At 33.9% G+C, this 19,619-nt stretch overlaps 1 long non-coding RNA gene and 1 pseudogene across 2 annotated transcripts in view; one reads left to right on the forward strand and one right to left on the reverse strand.

The window, feature by feature from the left end:
- The window catches only part of LOC128169662 (hemicentin-2-like), a 307,406-nt pseudogene that overhangs the window by 93,175 nt on the left and 194,612 nt on the right, over nucleotides 1-19,619 (forward strand).
- Nucleotides 1-19,619, reverse strand: part of LOC128169657 (uncharacterized) — a 78,034-nt gene that overhangs the window by 19,364 nt on the left and 39,051 nt on the right. Inside the window, exon 2 of one of the 2 annotated variants that reach the window (XR_008241569.1) lies at nucleotides 3,245-3,298. The exons of the other annotated variant lie outside the window; for it this stretch is intronic. This is a non-coding gene — a long non-coding RNA (uncharacterized LOC128169657). The remainder of the gene's footprint in view (nucleotides 1-3,244; nucleotides 3,299-19,619) is intronic. 2 annotated transcript variants of the gene reach the window in all.

The raw sequence follows: 19,619 nt of genomic DNA on the forward strand, positions 1-19,619 counted from the left end.
CACTGTTCATCTTTAATAATTATCATTTTCACTCATCTGTTAACACTAAAATACATACGGTAACAATAACAGTTATAAAAAAATGGTACATTGTCTTTAATCAATTAAAAGTTTTACCGTTCCGTTTTTATAAACACATCGTCACATGGTTCTATGTATCACTAGTAGGAAGATAACATTGCGCAGTAAAACTGAAACCAAATTTGAATGGAAGAAAATATTGCAGTAGGTCCGGGGGATGTTTTTTTAAATTTAATTATTTTATTAGTAAAGAGTTGCTAGTGGAAAGTATAAATCAGAAATATTTTATGGTCAAATTCGATCTTAAAATACGTAATCGGCAATTATCAATACTACTGTTTATACAATAGGCTGACACCGGTTGTGTTAATAATCTTGCCCTAAGGCTGAGATCTTTACGGCAATTTCACTCCCTGTGTATATAAAGAGTACCGTTATAAGAGTGATTATAGTTCATTGATTAATTACTGTCCAATTCTTTGATTATTGTTAAATAAAAAATTTAGCAAATGTACCTATAATGTCGTATATATCGTCATTTTCAAGTCATACAAATGATCGATCGATTTCTATACTCTGTCCCGAGTTTTTGCTTCCACCACTTTTTGCTTGATATTTCAATAATAGTAAATACCTTTGTGCTCAAACTACGTTCATCCACTAATATAAAAAATGTCCAGATTATCTGTTTTGAAATGCCCCCTCTACCGGGAAAATACGGTACTTAATTTTTTTTTTTTATTTCCATCAACTACAATCAAAAGATTTATTACTTCTTTAATAATATACTGCAGTCCTCACTCCTGCATCAGACTGATACGTAACTTCGTAAGTCATTCCAAATATTTCTGCCATGTTTGATATAGCTAGTATTAAAAAGAAAACCAATGACGCTTGAAATTCCGGAAATGTTCTGTTTAATTTTCTTTTTTTTAATTATATCAAGGTATCTTTTAAAAAAAAACTTTCGGTGTATCTTTCGAAATTAACTCTCTGTAGCTCATAGTCACTAACACATTTAAGAAAATTATTTCTTCATCGTCTGATATGAATTGAAAAATCCAGAATGTTTGTCTCTGTTCGATGTAAACCCTGCTCTTACTTTCAATTTAAACAAGCATGGCGGAAGAGTCTATTACTGGGTTAAGTTCCTTAAAAATAGCTTACCAGTAATCAATATAATGGTAAATGCATGCGACATTTTTATTGCTAGTGTTAATATTACTAAATTTCAAAAGTCTTTTATATTTTAGTTGATATCGTTAATTATCGTTAATGTATAGTTTTTTTAGTGAAAGATGAACATTTTTGCTTCTTAAACATATTACAAAATATTTCTCAGTAAAGGGCTATGAAAGAAAGACTTTAGAGCCCTTTTGGCCCCTAAATCAAAGGGCCAGCCCCTTTTTCTTGGCATCATACGAAAGTTCTTTTGATATTAAACATATTTTGTTCAACAAGTGTTAAGAAATTCTTTGCCGTTTTTGAGCTATCTGGGATATGACGTTTTAGGGGCCGACCCCTAATCTCCTTAATGGGGCCAGATAACGAAACATTTTATGATTGAATATTGTTTAAAACATCATTCTAAACATCTTTTATTCTATATTGCTTTTCAAAATATTTGTCCTTTTTGAGATATATTCGATCGAAGTTTTGGACTTCTGGCCCCTTGAAACCCCTAATTACGTAACGCATAATAAAATTTTCATAATGTATAGTTTTTTTAGTGAAAGATGAACATTTTTGCTTCTTAAACATATGACAAAATATTTCTCAGTAAAGGGCTATGAAAGAAAGACTTTAAAGCCCTTTTGGCCCCTAAATTGAAGTGCTAGCCCCTTTTTCTTGGCATCATACGAAAGTTCTTTTGATATTAAACATATTTTGTTCAACAAGTGTTTAGAAATTCTTTGCCGTTTTAGAGCTATCTGGGATAGGACATTTTAGGGGCCGACCCCTAATCTCCTTATTGGGGCCAGATAACGAAACTTTTATGATTGAATATTGTTTAAAACATCATTCTAAGCATCTTTTATTCTATATTGCTTTTCAAAATATTTGTCCTTTTTGAGATATATTCGATCGAAGTTTTGGACTTCTGGCCCCTTAAAACCCCTAATCACGTAACGCAGAATAAAAATTTATAATGTATAGTTTTTTTAGTGAAAGATAAACATTTTTGCTTCTTTAACATATTACAAAATATTTCTCAGTAAAGGGCTATGGAAGAAAGACTTTAGAGCCCTTTTGGCCCCTAAATTGAGGGACCAGCCCCTTTTTCTTGTTATCAAATGAAAGCTCTTGTAAATATAAATTTTATTTGCTCTATATGTTATAGTAAAATATTTTCAGGAAAGGAGATAAAGAACGAAAACCATTAAAAATTATGTCGTTTTTTCAAACTCGATTTTCGGGTCCAGGCGAGCTTCGACGCCTTTGAAGCCAGACAACCATAAATGCCTTTAAACACATCTACAATCTTTTGTCTACAATCCCAGAAAATTTAAATTCAATATCTTTTTTCGTTTAGGAGGAGATAGCAGGACAAAATGACCCTCTAAAAATCACTAAAACGTCAATATCTCCCGAACGGAAATGACGTCATTAAAATAAAAAATTATATATAAGGTTTTTATCAATATCTACAAGATCTGAAATTTTCACGAAAATCGGTCAAGCCATTTTCAAGAAATCGCTTGTACAAAAAAGCGGAAGAAAAAAAAAAAATAATAAAAGGGAAAAAGAAACAAAGCAATAACAATAAGGTCTTCCCGTTGGAAACGGAAGACCTTAATAAGAAGAATAAGAATAAGAAAGTCGACAAAAACAATATGTCTCCCCTTTGAAAGGGGAGACATAAATATTGGACATCTAGATTTGAAGGAGTTAAAATTTAAAAGTTAACACACAATGTAAAATCTGAGCGCATAATGACGGACGAAAACCAATTGCAATAGGTCACCGGAGTCATTTTGGGTGACCTAATAAAGCTACTTTTGGAGATTCATGCAGGCTCTAGAAAGAATCATCGCAGAAAATATTTAGATAACTCTCTAATGCAGGTTATGTATTTTTTCTGCAATGCAAACTAACTTCATTCCAGCATGAATCACCAAAAATAGCATTTCTTTTTTTTTAATGAAATCTATAATTTCTACTCAAAATATAGTTTTTGACTAATATATCTCAAATCATGACAGTGCAAAAATCTACACCATACCTTAACAATACTGTATGGACTGGACTGGACTGGTTTGAATGATTGTAATCGCATCTACAATATACAATTGTGTAAAAAGTAAACTTATAGTACCAAGTAGACTTCATTTCAAGGGTGTTATACAATCATACATAGACCATGACATCATTACTTCAACATTCTTCAACCTCTGTTACTGTTGTACTAAACAGTTTTAAAGTTAACAGTAAAACTCGGTTCAGTTATTACAGAGTCCTAGGGAGCAAAGAATTTACTTCGTTATACTTCGTTATATCTGTCTCACTTTCAAGATTTTTATCTAAATTAAAACTTTGATAGAACCCCCCCCCCCCCCTTAAAAAAAAAACAAAAACAAAAAACATAGGTAATCATAGATTACAAAGCTCACCAAGATGATGCATCATCTTTCTAAGAACAACTTGATCATAAAACATGAATTATGAAAATCATAGTTAATGATCTTTTATACCAAAATATAATACAATATCAAATCAACAGATCATATGCTATGATATATCATATGTTAATATATGATTGATTAATTCCTAGCTCTCTGATTGGCTCATACCAAACAATGTAGAAAAAACAGAACGTTATGTTCACCTGCACGTGAGGAGGTCAATATAACATTTGATTTTTGCTACATAGGACTAAAAATAGATCGGTGATTTCCAAACTGATATGATTCGTTATCGTTATTCTATGATCCAATGAAATTTCATGTTTCTCACTGCATTCAGTTGGATCATTTGCAGGCAAAACAAAATGGCACAATTTGCATCACTTGATGAAGAACAATTCGATATACTTCTTACCAATAAAGATGCCGACAATAATCAAAAGGCAACAAAATTGGCAGTTAAAACAATGCGAAGTTATTTAGACAGCTGTGTCTGCCATGTATGATGTTTAATCATTTGAATTTCTCAACAAAACAGATTCATTGTATTAAATAGATATTACAAGGTAAAGAGGAATGACAGTGTTGAAGTTAGAGCTCAGTGCTATATTATTATATAGATTTCATCGAAATAAGAATTTGTTTTCGGTTTGAAATAACACATACTTGTTTCCTTCAAGCCTTTGATGAGACTGCTTAAACACACTTTTTGTAGTTTCATGTTGTTTGATTTACTTTTAGTACCTTTATTACTTTTATCATTTATCACAGTGCCCTTTATATAATTGAGTTGTACTTTATATACGTGCCATCAATAGCAAACAAATTATGGGAAAGTGCAAAAAAATATAACAGCTGATTTAAAGAAATGCACAAGAGCAAAATTAATATCAATATAAACGTGAAGGGTGTCAATCAAAATCGCAATGCAACTTTAAATGAAAACATGATCGCAAGTTATCTACGAAAAATTACGCAAAAGCTAGGTTGCAAATGTCCATTATCTTGTAAATTCGCAAGATAAATCGAAATATGATCAGTGCAGATATGTGGGTATAATGCCCATCTTTGTACATCGACCTACTGATAGAATAAAAAATTCTCTTTATAGAGGTGGACAGACGTGTCTTTATGATTGTTTTGCATGTCCCTTCACTGGAAAATATAATGCACATCTATCAGCTGAAAGATGTGGGCCGGACATGAATTCTGCACAGACAGACGGACGGACAAGGTGATTCCAATATACCCCCCCAAACTTCGTTTGCGGGGGCTATAACAAAGTCCTATTTAACAGGAAGTTGACGTCCGATTGGTAATAAAATATATACCACGATATGACATGCCTAAAAAATAGTGTGTTAAAATGTCAAGCATCTGCGATAAATAGTTGCTGAGAAATCTTTGACGAAAATGGTTTAATAATTCTGGCTAGAAATAAACAAAGTCATATTTAACAGGAAGTTGACGTTTTATTGGTACAAAAATATATCCCACAATATGGCATGCCTAAACAAATAGTGTTTTAAAATTTCAAGCATCTGCTATAAATAGTTGGAGAAATCTTTAATGAAAATTTGTTTAAAAATTTTGGCTAAAACAAAAAACCTGTCATTTAACAGGAAGTTGATGTCCGATTGGTACAAAAATATATCCCAAGATATGGCATGCCTAAATCAAAAAGTTTGTTACAACTTCAAGCATATGCGATAAACAGTTGCTGAGAAAAATGCGACAGAAATGTTTGTTACGGACAGACAGACGGACAGTCAGACACAAAAGGATAAAACAGTTTACCCCCTTCTCCTTCGGAGCTGGGGTATAAAAATCTCAACTCGCTTTTAAGGCTGCAACCAAAGAATCAAAACTAAACAGGAAGGGAGAATTTCACATTACCCTTCTATTGAAAAGAATGACTTAAAACTGATGTACCAATCATCTGATTTAGAAAACAACTTAAAACTCTTAGAGAAATTTTTTGTAAATGTTGTTCTTTATTTTGGCGGTCAAGGTCGTAAAAATTTACAACAGTTCAGGATCTCAGATTTCAGCGCTGGGCATGATGCCGAGAAGCATCTTTACATATACATGGACAAGGACGAACTCAGGTAAAACCATCATATGGAAGCCAACACAGCTGAAGGAAGAATGTACGCAATGCCAGGTTTGTAAGCTATTTATAACAAGCATTCTGAGAGTATTGCATAAGCAATACACGTCCCCTACCGGTAACCCCTTTGATTGAGAATGGCAAAAGTTTGAGACCCTGTATATTAAATATCCCCTATCATAAATGTAGTAATTGTTTAGTATGAAATTAAGAAAAATGATTATAATAAACAGCAAACAATCTCAAAAATCCATTAAAAAAATACATATTTGAAGCAAAGCAAACTATCATTCAACAGCCCAAACCCGATAACGAACCCGATTTTAATAATAATAGTGATAAAACCCTGCCGTTAAAATTTACACAATACTTGACACCATTTTACAGAACTTATTTGTTTGTTATTAGAAATGATAAATGTAATAATACAAATAATGCACGATATTATTTATTATTTTACTGACCACATAATGTCCTCGTTCATTTAGTACACACTGAGACCGATAACGAACCCGATCAATAAAAAAATTGGAGTGAAAAAAATTAAATTTCTGGAAATTGTGTTGACCAGACGCTACAAAAGTATAAACTTGGTCTGCTGTTTGATATTTTTAAGCTGCTCAGCAAGTTTCACATCATTCGTCAAACGCATGCAGAAAAAAACAACGGAAAACTGAAGTGGGACAGACAGACGGACGGACGGACAGACAGACGGACTGACGGACGCAGAGGAAAGCTATAGTCCCCTCCGGTGAAACCGGTAGGGGACTAATAACATTTTTCTAGATATAAGAACCTATAGATGAATAGAAGTTAATTAAGTATCAGAATTTGGTCATTTATATATACATTTAGGCCATATTTATGATTTATTATGGTAGTAAGTCCTAATACATTATACATAAAATATTCAATGTCTTCTAAAAGTTCTCAAAATTTACATGATATTTTATAGATGATGATACAGTGAAATAGTTCATGAAGTACAAAAGGCATTTAAATCCAAAGTGTGATAGATTTTTTTCAAAGGCCACAAACATTTAATGTAAATTCACATATTTGGTACTACATGTATAACATACCTCTGGGACACAATACTCTAGGAAACATGATGTCAAGGATACCTGAAAAAGCAGGCTTATCGCATAGGTACGCTAATCATTCAACACTGGTACACACCCTGGACTCAACAGGTTTGTTTGCAGGTCGACACATTATGTGCATCACGGGGCACCGAGCAGAGTCCAGTCTTAAAACCTACTCTGTTCAGACTGAGCCCGAGATTAAACGCAGGATGTCGGATAAAATATCAAAAACTCTCCGTGCTGAAACTTGTGTGAAAGAGGTAAAGGAAGGAGACCAATTACCCGAAAATTTCAGCACTAATTTTGATGTGTCAGAAGTGGAACTGAAGGTGTCATCAAATTCTTAGTATGACCATGTTTTGACTGATTTGTTGGACGATGACTTTAATAGTGTTTTGAGTAGTTTGATTTACTCATGGAATCATATAATAAAACAAGTGAAAAGCTGTCAATGTGACAGCAAACGACAGCAAACCGGGTTTTCTTTTATGTGAACTGTATCCATAATCCATGTCAACCCGAATCCAGTGAAATGGAGTAACCTATATGCAATATTTTGATAAAAAATGTTCAAAAGCCGGTACTTTTTTCATAAATAATCAGAAATCAATATCCTAGCAATATGCACACCTCTGATATATGTACAATAAATCTGCAAAAGAACAACTTCCAATCTTGAAAACTGTAGGAGGAGTTTTCCGTACAATGTGGGTACCCTATATGCATTATTTTGCCAAAAAAATGACTATTTAAAGTTCAAAAGCTGGTATTTTTTTCATAAATTATCGGCAATCAAAATCCTAGCAATATGCACACCTCTGATATATGTACAATTGATCTCAAAAGAACAATTTCCTATCTTGAAAACTGTAGGAGGAGTTATCCGTACTATAAGGGTACCCTATATGCAATATTTTGCCAAAAGATGACTAAGTTCAAAAGCTGGTATTTTTTTTTAATAAATTGACAGAAATCAAAATCTTAGCAATATGCACACCTCTGATATATGTACAATTGATCTGCAAAAGAACAACTTCCTATCTTGAAAACTGTAGGAGGAGTCAGTGATTTTGCATTGCGGTACCGCCATGCAGTGAATTTCCCCCGCCATGCATCACACAGTGCCGCCATGCTTCCCGCTATGCATGTTTATTTCAAAGCAAAATTCTTTTTCCCATTATTACACATCTTAACTGTAATTAGTAGATATAAAATTGTCGTTTCTCCACTCAAACTTCAGAAAACCACTTGCACCCGCAGTGAGCGCAGTTAACTTGGACATCGATCTCAGCAAGGGTGCACACTTGGTTTACTGTTAAAGGACTTAGCTTATGATTGAAATATATTAAAACTGATTTTATAAATTGGTGATTAATGCAAAAATGATAACTTCTTGTTTTAATATAATATGCATTTTTCGTCATCTCCGTCATTATCGAATGTTGTGGATTTTCCAAGATCTAAAAAGAGCACATGTTCACTCGATGGTGTTAGCTTGGATTCGATATTCTCTTTATTGCCGCAAGGATATTGGAAACTTGAGAAAATGTACATAATAAAGAAAAAAAACTACAGTTATTTGCAGTCACATGACTAGAAACATCGTATAATGTATGCCTATGAAACTAGAAAACTGACCAGTCAGGAAGGGCCCCGCTATGACAATTAATATAGAGAAGTGAAAAAAACTTTGAATTCCATCCTCTTTATATTAACAATGATGAAAAATGAATGCCCGGCAGAAGATGTAAAGAACTGGAATATATAGGATCTCGTGATTTGTAGTTGGATATGATTTTCATCCAACAAAGTGTTTTTTTCTGGAGCCTTAGTGAGGGGATAAAACACACAAGTTGGATAAAAATCATATTATACTACAAATCATGAGATTCTATTTATCCCATATTTTATACACCGCAATCAATGTTTACACTGTTTATAAAACTCTACATTATTTTTACTTCATTATGCCTAGGCAAATTCCATTGGAAAGTCACAACTGTGGAATATCAAAAAAATATCCAATGAGTCATATCCACGGGATAAAGTGGGTTAACATGGGATGAAATAAAATTTGTTAAAAAAACAAAGAATTGATACCAATGCAATGATACCTAGGCTTTGCCTCTATTCAATAAAACTATCATAAATCATTGTGTACGGTATTTTAATCAAAAAAAATATGAATATTATATTTCAAATCCATATTTCAAAGAATGTACACAATACTACACATCATTCAAAATTGACCTTAACTTCAAAAGAAAGTTCATTTGCAGACACAGGCAGTGCAGTTATTAATCTCAATGTGACAGATAAAGATAAAGCTTAGGATTTTCTTCCTGTGGAAGGTTAATTAATCCCAAAGGAGAAATATTGCACAGCCTTCCATGTATACAATGGTAACATTCTCAGCAGTTATCTCTCTTTGCCCATTCATTCTCAGCAGTTATCTCTCTTTGCCCATTCTTCTTATGCATAGTTAGGAATCTACCCCACCACCCCAGCTCCAAACCAGAAGACATAGAGAACCAAACTTAGCATCAAAATATGTATTCCAAATTTGAACTTGATTGGGCAACCATAAAAAAAGTTATTAGAAAAAAACAGGAAATTTGTGGACGGAAGAGTGACAGACGGACGGACGGACAGAAGGACGGACGGACAGAGTGATTACTATAGGGCACCCGCAAATCCTTGCGGGGCCCTAATGATTGACTGTGTACATACATGTAAATGGGGAAGGGGACTCGTGTCAAGATATCACAGAAACTTGAATTCATATAAACCCCCAATTTATACAAGAAATATTAACTGCCCAGAATATGTTGAATCAAGTTTGCTGTAATTGTATGGACTTCTGCCTATTTCTTGTTCAACATCCCCCTAAAAAATCTCCTCTATATAATATGTAGAAGAAGGAGTGGGGCAGAAGCTGATGTTGAACTGCAATGTGAATCTATATTTCTTGTGTTTTGTGAAAACTTGTGAGGACCAACCTCTTAAAAAACTGATTTTGAAAAAAAATGTTATTAGCTAAAAAAACAGAAAAATTGTATATTAAATATAGTTACAGATATCAAAATATAATTATAAATTGAAATGATCCTTGTTGATGTAGATTTCATGACAATGCATCAATTATAGTACATATCATGTAGTACGTTTCATCAAATGGTTATATTATTATTACGCAGAGTGATTTCGCGCCGGTTTATGCGCTTTGATGCCGCACCGTGCACTTACTCTGACACCCCCCCCATGCTTCAAAAATTTTCTGGCGAAAACACTGGGAGTTATCCGTACAATGAGGGTACCCTTTTGGCAGCCGCCCACCTGCCCACCCGCCCGCCCGCCATTTTCACCATTTTAATAACCGTTTTCTTTCCGTTGGAAAACCCGGTTAACAATTATTGCTGTTTTTTGGTCTATAATTATGATGATTTTGCTACCCTCAAAGTGCAATATTCACCTCATCCTTTGGGCTCGGTGAATATTGCACTTCTCAGGTAGCAAAATCATCGTATTGACCTCAAAAACAGCAATGATATTATACAATATCATATCATATGATACAATATATATTATATGATTTAATACAAAAATAAATCAAAAATCATATTGTTACACTATCATATAATATTTTACAATATCAAATCTTATGATACAATATCATATCTGATAAAATACTATATCACATTATTCATTACATTGTCAATTAAAAATAGGATATGATAAAATATAATATATCGTAATCAGCAATCACATCTATCAAGCAAGTTTGAGTGAGGAAGGACAAGGTTTACTTAGCATCCAATAGGCCCTTTATCTGGGGCTTGCCTTATTTTGTCAAAACAAAAGTTAAATGTACTACAGACCCTGAAACGTGCTACTACACCTCTAAAACGTACCGTTTGTGCAAGAAACAAACCTTACCATTCACAAAACGAAACGTACAATTCACAAAGTGAACCGTCTGTTCACAAAACAAACTGTACTGTGCAAAAAGTGTGCTAGATAATTTATGCAAGACCTGCCTTAAAACATCGAAACAAGAGGCCCATGGGCTACATCGCTCACCTGAGCAACAATAGGTATGATAAGTCAGCTTAATGGAGTCATATTGAAACTATCTGGACAATGTAGTTTACATGTAGACCCTGTATAAATAAAAATCCATTTTTTTTACCCTGTATATTTTATGTTTATAATCAAGTCCTTTTTCTAATAGGATGATTTTATATCTTTATCACTTGTTGAGCATTGCAGATCTCAAAAAGATCCGAAACAATTGTTTATATATGGGATATAAACCTACATCAAACATATAACAATTGTAAATTGGAATCCCAATGTGGCCCCACCCTACACCTCAAGATATTGATTTCAAAGAATTTGAATCTACATTATCTGAGGTTCCTTTTAGTAAAGTTACAGCTTTTCTTGGCATGTGCTTTTTAGAAAAGATATTTTTAAAAAAAATTCTATCTATATTCCTATGTATATTTTTGCCCACCCCCCCCCTCCTGTTGTGACCCCATCCCACCCCTGAAACGTTCAACCCCCCCCCCCCCCCCCCCCATTGTGGCCCCACCCTTCCCCGGGGATTATGATTTTAACAAATTTGTATTTATACTATATAAGGATGCTTCCAAAAAAGCTTCAGCTTTCCTGGCTGATTTGTTTCTGAGAATTTAAGATTTTAAAGATTAACTCTATGTAAAAATTCGCCCTTCCCCAAATGTGGCCCCACCTTACCACAAGGACCATGATTTTAAACAAGAGGCCCAGGGGCCACATCGCTCACCTGAGCAACAATTGCCTTAATTCTGATCAAATTAGCATTACAGTATCAAAATATATTGACAACTGAGTACAGTAGATCTTGCTAAAAAAAATTGAAAATCTGCCAATTTTTATCAACCTCTTATTTTTTGGTAAATACCAAGCCCCTTTTGTTGTTGTACCTGTAAGAAGATTTTTCTCTATTCCTATATACCCCCCCCCCCCCCCCCATTTCATGGCCCCATTTTTCTCTAGGGAATCATGGTTTCATCAGACTTAAATCTGCATAACCTTTGCTTTCACACTAAGTACTGAGTTTTGAACTGAACACTTTCCCAGAATAGTTTTAAAGATTTTCTCTTTATATTCCTATGTAAAAATTCAAACCGCCATCACGGTCCCGCCCTACCACTAATGACTGTGATTTTGCAAACTTGAATTTACACTACCCAAGGATGCCTCTACACATGTTTAAACCCTTTCTGGCCAAAAATTCTTTAAAAAGAAGATTTTTAAAGATTTTCTCTATATATTCCTAAGTAAAAATTCATCCCCCATTGTGGCCTCACCCTACCCCTGGACTATTATTTAAACAAACTTGAATCTATATGATCTGGGGATGCTTCCACTCAAATATGGCCTTTCCAGGCCTAATAGTTTTGAGGAGAAGACTTTTAAAGATTTTCTCTATCTATAAAAATTCATCCCCCATTGTGACCCGCCCTACCCCCAGGGACCATGATTTGAACAAACTTGAATCTACACTTCCTAAGGATGGTTACATGCCAATTTGAGATTTCTTGGCCAAATATTTTTGAGAAGAAGATTTTTAAAAGATTTCCTCTATATATTCCTATATAAAACTTGATCCCCCAATTGTGGCCCCACCCTACCCCCGGGGACCATGATTTGAACAACCTTGAATCTATACTATCTGAGGATGCTTCCACTCAAATTTGAGCTTTTCTGGCCTAATAGTTTTTGAGAAGAAGATTTTTAAAGATTTTCTCAATATATTCCTATGTAAAACTTGATCCCCCAATTGTGGCCCCACCCTACCCATGGGAACTATGATTTGACAAACTTGAATCTACACTACCTGAGGATGCTTCCATTTTAATTTGAGCTTTCCTGGTCTAATAGTTTTGAGAAGAAGATTTTTAAAGATTTTCTCTATATATTCCTATGTAGAACTTGATCTCCCAATTGTGGCCCCACCCTACCCCTGGGGATCATGATTTGAACAAACTTGAATCTACACTCCCTGAGGATGCTTCCATTTCAATTTGAGCTTTTCTGGCCTTATAGTTTTTGAGAAGATTTTTAAAGATTTTCTCTATATATATTCTTATGTAAAACATGATCCCCCTTTTGTGGCCCCACCCTACCCCCGGTGACCATGATTTGAACAAACTTGAATCTACACTTTCTGAGGATGCTTCCACTCAAATTTGAGCTTTCCTGGCCTAATAGTTTTTGAGAAGAAGACTGGCTCAGGTGAGCTAAAAAAGGTTAAGTTTACAATACAATAAGTTTCTGGAAGCAGAGACTTTGAAAATTTTCTTAATAAATATTGACAATTTTTTTACTTTTTTAATCTTTAGTTTTTAAGATCTGTGTACAAACATAGAATTGTGAGCAAATCTCTGTATCTTGCTTATAATTCGAAGCTTAACACTCAAATATGGTTAGTAAATAGAAATTGTACACAATTAAAACACAAGAAACATGCACTATAACAAATAAAGAACACAATTTATTTTTTCGAAATGAATCATATATATACATGTACATGTATATACCTACATATTTCCGACAGCGATATCAAACTCTATTTAAACTGAATAAACTCGAGAAAATGCCGAGCATCTCAACAAAACCTATTGCATTAATCTACCATTACGCAAAATATAATGCCGAATTACCGATAGAATGAATTGTATTTCAGTACTTTTTTGATACATCAGATTTTGCTTAATTTGCGCAGGTAAACAGTTAACTGTTTGATTTACCGAAGTCTCTGTTTGATTTGATACGTAAAAATCACGAAATACAGACGATAGTTCCCAGGTTACAAAGCATAAATAATGAAAACGAAACGAAAATCAGAACAAGCTAACACCAACGTCATGTGTGAAAACTTTCAACGCGTTGAAATATTTAGCCTCAATTTACTACACAAAATCGGCACCAATATATTTTGCATGTTTCAAAAATTTCCCATCATTCGCGAACTGTTGCACAACAAGCAAATTCATCATAGTCAGATCGACCCTTTTTCGTATAATGTCATGGCTGCTTTAAACAAAGAACCTCGTTTTAGATGTATGGAATACGAGACTTGGTAAAATGGGTACGCAAACCTGGGCCGTGGCAAAATAAAAGCCGCGGCAGATCGGCAATCGTCAATTCCAAATACGCATTATTTTGCAGCAATATTTACAGCAAATACAAATATACTGCTCCATCATATATCCTGAAATTTTAATGAGATTGGCAGATTAATAACTGCCAATCTTTTGTTTTGCCCAGGCCAAGTCTTGTCTACCCATTTTACCGGATGCCGAATCCGAAGCTATTAAACTGATTGAAACACGCCTTTCCTTTATTATTATTTTCGTAATAACTCAGATTTGAAACAGAATTAGACCTTAATTTTTGCAATTTATATTTTCCTTCCCATAAGGATAATTTATGCTTAACTACGTTGAATTGGAATCAGTAGTTCTTGAGAAGAAGATTTTTTAAAATGCACCCCCCTTTTTCTACAGTTTCAAGGTTTTCTCAGCTTTGAATACAGATCGGACTTTTATTTCAGCAATTTATATTCGCCCTCCCATAAGGATGCTTTGTGCCAAATTTGGTTGAAATTGGATAAGCGGTTTTAGAGAAGAAGTTCAAAATGTAAAAAGTTTACAGACGGACAGACAGACGGACAGACGGACGGACAGACGGACGGACAGACGGACAAAAAGTGATCAGAATAGCTCACTTGAGCTTTCAGCTCAGGTGAGCTAAAAACTTGAATTTACACAATCTGGGGATGCTTCCACACAAGTTTTAGCTTTCCTGGGCAATTGGTTTTTGAGAAAAAGATTTTTAAAGATTTACACTAAATATTCCTATGTAAAAGGTCAACCCGCAATTGTGGCCCCATCCTATCCCTGGGGGTCATGATTTTCACAACTTAAAATCTAACCTACATGAGGATGCTTCCACACAAGTTTCAGCTTTCCTGGCTGATTGGTTTCTGAGAGGAAGATTTTTAAAGATTTACTTTTTATATTCTATGTAAAATTTCGACCCTCCCCCCCCCCCCCATAGTAGCCCTACCTTACCCCCAAGGACCATAATTTGAACAAACTTGAACCAACACTATCTGAGGATGCTTCTACACAAGTTTCAGCTTTTCTTCCAAAATAGTTTTTGAAAAGAAAATTTTTTAAAATATCAGCAAAGAATCTGGGGGAATAAGCCAAGGCAAATGCCAACGTAGGTCCATAGAAAAATCAAAGGCCTGAAGGCCTGAGCGGCGTATCGCATTGAGGGTAGATTAGCTGCAATAATGGAGCCCTCTCCCGATTTTTTTTTTTTGGAGAGGGCCACAACTCCATATTATCTCCGTAATGGTGCAAGTGTGATTCACTCCCACAACGATTTGTCTCAAATCGTATATAAATGACAATAACATTTGCATTTCTTACCTGAACTCAAACATTGTAGATGTCTATGGCATAAATTTATCAAAAATATCAAGTATAGTCCATATATCAGTTATTTTTCGTATGTCAACAACATAAGTTGAATTTGTCTGCCATGTTTACTGACCTTGACCGGGATTATTTTTGGACAGCCAATGAGAATTCAGGAGCGTTTCTTGAACTGAATATAGGAATTCCCCTATTATAAACATAATTAACACGGTAGATATGAATTTCTATTACAGTATTTTTCGGGGCATAGGCCGGTATTTTTTTCCTCCGATGAGCGAGCCCCGGCCTATCCCCCGGGATCAGCTATTCTTAGACTCAAAGTTAAAAAAAATTTAACAGTAAAATATAAAATCCACTGTTTTTATCCGTTGTACTGTTGTAGCAATTTATTATGAGGGTTGGTTTTTTTTTCATCCGTTTGAACTATTGTTCGATAGTTGTCCAGTTGATAATTTTTGTAATGACATCGTGAGTAATAAAATGTACAGTACTGTACAAGGTATTTCTTTACAATCCCAATCAAAAGAATTTTTTTCCCACGTTCGTGTATGAACCCTGGAAACTATTACTGCGTAGTAAAAAAGAAAACGAAACCGGGTAGAATGTAATATGACGGAATTTTGGTGAATTCTTCATGTCTGCGTTCATAGGAATCACTGGTCTTGGGTGTAGAATAAATCAAATGCTATGTGTTTTTACAATTAATTTTCTGTTGGATGAAATAACGGTATTCTGGTGTCTTGTGTATATACAAAGGTGTGAAACCCGTGACTAAAACACAGCCTGGGGGCACGTAGCCTAGTGTACCCTGTTACACTTCATTGCATTAACTGTGTTTTTAACATTACAACTTCTCTGCATAACGACAAGTCACTATTTAATTAATTAATGGAAAGAACACAAATTAAATATTTTATGTTTGGTATTTCGTTTTCTCATTCATAGCGATTACGGGGGATAACTCGATCTATTTGAATATGAAACCACGTGTTGAGCTAATGGACGCCATACCCCGTATTTACAAGTAGCTTTCAAAGTATAACTTGATTAAATGAGATTTAGCAATAAGGTATTAATAAAATATAAAAGGTTTGGTAAAATATTATACTTAGTTCTACCAGACAGAACCACGGAGGTTGGTGTTGCAATTAAATTTTACGCTATGTAAAATTACGATACACAACGATACACCGACGAATACGGAAGAGACCAAACAGCCACAAAACACAGATTAATTTTTAAAAATTGCTTGAAATATATATGTTAAGCAAATTGAATAACTTTAATTACTCTTTTGACTTTCTACATCGATATTCTGAAAGTATATACTTAATACGGTGACTTCCTTAATCAGCGGTCATACTTTCACTATAGTAATCATCGATTGAAAATCGGCTTATCCCCCAATTAGGCTAGTCTAAGGATTTTTCTTGAATTTTGTCTAAAAATTAGCAATTCGGCCTATGCCCCACATCGACATATGCCCCGAAAAATACGGTATATACCATTTCCTTAAATGATGTTTTAGTGATAGAAGGAGGCAAGATCTACACTGACATTCACACGAGAACTGTGAAAAAAACGACTGGTAAACATGCCGATGTGTTTTATCTGGTTTTGATTTATATAAGGAATAAGGAATCATTCTTTGAGTATTATGAGGTGATAATTTCGGTCGGGCGCGATCAAATCTATCATAAAGCCCGACTGAAATTATCATCTCATAATATTCAAAGAATGATTCCTTATTCCTTATATTTATATAATTTTAAGCCATCGTACCATTATATATTTAAATGATAGATACGCAAACCCCGCTGGCGCCTCGATTTGGCGTCATTTGTATTATGGTTTTTATAGTACAAAATTGATACCTAGTGTTATCACAGGCGAAAACACTGGAAAATGTAAATATATAGGTTACTTTGTTCAACCTGAATTAAAAAATCATTTTATCTAAAGGAAGTCAAATATAAAATGATCTTTTCAGACCGAAGTCAGTCGCATTAAAAAATTAATTTTGCACCGTTACGGAGATCCTATGGAATTGCAGACCTCTCCAGTAAAAATCAGATATTAAAAAAAATTGGAGAGGGCTACATTATTGCAGCTAAGGGTAGCTAATTTAAACTAGAACTGTCCTAATGGGACTAATACCCCCGCTAGGCTAATTTCAAATGGGACAAATAATTGAATTGAATAATAATTAAGGTTTGGAACACATACAAAAAAAAATATTCTAGAATTGTAAAAAAAAAAAGAAAAAAAGTTAACAAAGAAAAATTAAAATCAAAATTGTCAGAATTTCACTGTAAATACATATCTATAACAGTAATACATTTACAAATGTATGTATTTGATGATATATTTTTTTAATTTAATTGATTTAAAGAAAAACCAACAAAATGACAATAACCCCTCCCTTTGCAGTGAATAGAAATACCGGTAGCCAAGCAATGCTCTTCTGTTGATAAAACTTTCAATATCTTTCTAATAAGAGTATTGACAGATGCAATTAGTTGTTTCAAATTTTCCTCACTTTCTCCTATGGCACAATTGAACTCCATATCAGAAAATTGATCCCATAGGACTATGATTTTCTTTGATGAGTTTGTTAAATTTAATAAACTCCCAAAACATTACCATAATTACCATACTATGTAAAAATATGTAAAAAAGAAAATTTAATATTACAAACAATTTTAAAATTGCCAAAACACTACAATCATATCAGTAATTTTGAATTTCATTTAAATTAATGCCCAATAGGGTCACTTCATCAAATTACTTGACAAATAAATTTCAACAACCTCTAAAAATAGTTTAACTTCTTTATTAATAATTATATTATTTATTTCCTTATAATGATAGACCTTTTGGTTTACATGAAACAGTTTTAAAATAGCCCCAAAACCATCACCCATTTTACAGATTATCAATTTCCCCTAAACACATGCTCCATCTGAGCCATGGCTCAGATAATGGCTCCCTTGGGACGAATGAATTCAGCCACACTTGTCTTTGATGTTCTCATTAGCTCCTAAGAATTTATCATTGACAAACAAAAACTTTGCATTGTCAATTGATAGAAAACTTATAAAAAATATTTTTTTTTTCATTAATTAAGACATAAAGACAAAAAACTCCATCTGGATGTATTTATATAAATATATTTTAGAGTGTTTTCTATTAATTAATTAATAAAATCTGTAAGGATTACCTCCCTTACTTTTCAACATTAGTGTACAATATATAGAATAAGGAAAATGAAAACTGTCATAAAATCATTAAATCTTGTCTGATCTTAAAAAAAATTGCAGGTGCACATCTTCAGATGGTGTTCAACATATGTACAAATTTTCAAACTGTTCCATGCAGTAATAAAAAATTCTATAGGGGGGACAAAGTTGCGTCTACAGACAGACGGACAGACGGACAGACGGACACACATTTAGACATATATTGGGTACTTAGTGTCCAAAACTTTATTGGGTATCATTATTGGGTACATAATATGGTTTCACACGAGAATACATTTATTGGGTTAAATTTCTTTGCAGATGTATTGGGTATCAACAAATGTCCATCAACTTCTTGGGTACATAATTCTAGATATTACCATGCATTTTTGATATAAACTTATTAAAATAATTATTTTTATCTAATTCATGAAATTTTCTAAATAATTCACAAAGCATAAAATAGTAATTTTTTTCAGTATATTTTTACAGTACCCCAACAAAGCATAAGATAAAGTAATACTCAACAGAGAACGAACAGGCCTGTGACCTACTTTGTTTTAATCTAGTATAGGAATTTATTTGATTAGGAACATTAAAGAAAAGGGGGGGGGGGGGCTACTAGGTCATAGATATGGGGATTACCATATAAAGTGACCTATAGGGTATTACCCAAGTAAGCATTGATCATTGTCCATGTTTCGTTGGGTAATACCCTATAAGTCACAGACTTGTCCAAGTTTTGTTGGGTAATACCCTATAAGTCACAGACTTGTCCAAGTTTTGTTGGGTAATACCCTATAAGTCACAGACCTGTCCATGTTTTGTTGGGTAGTACCCTATAAGTCACAGACTTGTCCAAGTTTTGTTGGGTAATACCCTATAAGTCACAGACTTGTCTAAGTTTTGTTGGGTAATACCCTATAAGTCACAGACTTGTCCATGTTTTGTTGGGTAATACCCTATAAGTCACAGACTTGCCCATGCTTTGTTGCGTAGTACCCTATAAGTCACAGACTTGTCCATTATTTCTTTGTTTATAC

This window comes from Crassostrea angulata, unplaced genomic scaffold (genome assembly GCF_025612915.1).
Source record: "Crassostrea angulata isolate pt1a10 unplaced genomic scaffold, ASM2561291v2 HiC_scaffold_167, whole genome shotgun sequence".
Taxonomy (NCBI): domain Eukaryota; kingdom Metazoa; phylum Mollusca; class Bivalvia; order Ostreida; family Ostreidae; genus Magallana; species Magallana angulata.